The sequence below is a fragment of the Triticum dicoccoides genome, chromosome 7B (genome assembly GCF_002162155.2).
Source record: "Triticum dicoccoides isolate Atlit2015 ecotype Zavitan chromosome 7B, WEW_v2.0, whole genome shotgun sequence".
Classification (NCBI taxonomy): domain Eukaryota; kingdom Viridiplantae; phylum Streptophyta; class Magnoliopsida; order Poales; family Poaceae; genus Triticum; species Triticum dicoccoides.
In genome coordinates, this window is record NC_041393.1 from 187,162,890 (window position 1) to 187,163,591 (window position 702).

The 702-nt window shown below is 48.3% G+C and overlaps 1 long non-coding RNA gene across 1 annotated transcript in view; it reads right to left on the reverse strand.

The window, feature by feature from the left end:
• LOC119341438 overlaps window positions 1–696 on the reverse strand; it is a 14,549-nt gene extending 13,853 nt beyond the window's left edge. The window contains exon 1 of the long non-coding RNA XR_005165102.1: window positions 449–696. This is a non-coding gene — a long non-coding RNA (uncharacterized LOC119341438). The remainder of the gene's footprint in view (window positions 1–448) is intronic.
• Between the last annotated feature and the right edge of the window lie 6 nt (window positions 697–702).

The window sequence follows — 702 nt, forward strand, 5'->3', positions numbered from 1 at the left end:
ATCGTAAAATACCAGCAAACGAAAAAGATTTAAAATGGAAACACAAAATTAAATGAAAAAGAAATCATAAAACTAAAAACCCCCCAAACCTTATAGTACCGGTTGGTCTTACCAACCGGTACTAAAGGGCTCCAGGCCCCTGGAGCTGGCTCGTGCCACGTGGTTTTCCTTTAGCACCGGTTCGTGCTGAACCGGTACTAAAGGGGAGGGCCTTTAGTGCCCACACTTTAGTGCCGGTTATGGAACCGGCACTAAAGGGCCTTACGAACCGGTGCTATTGCCCGGTTCTGCACTAGTGGCATAATCTTTCATGGCACGCTTCCACTCATTAAAGGCTACATTTCTTTGCAGCTGTCATTAAGGCTATGAGGACAACAACTCACAGAACAATCTTATTCCGAAAACTAGATCTTTGCATGAACACTACAAGATTAGAGGATAAACTAACCAGATAGAGTTCGGATCCTCCCATATGTGTTGCACTTCCTGATGAACGGGCTGCCGCCGGACTACAACTATCGGTTGGTTGATAACCCACAGTTGGCGGAGGCAGATCGAGCTCCAACTCCTGCAACCGGCACGGAAAAATTGCCTTATACCGATAGATCGAGCTCAACTGCTGGTGATGATTGGACATGACCCATGGTAGCCGGCGGCACAACTGGGATTTGCGCCGTGGCACCACTCCAGCGGCTCAGAGAG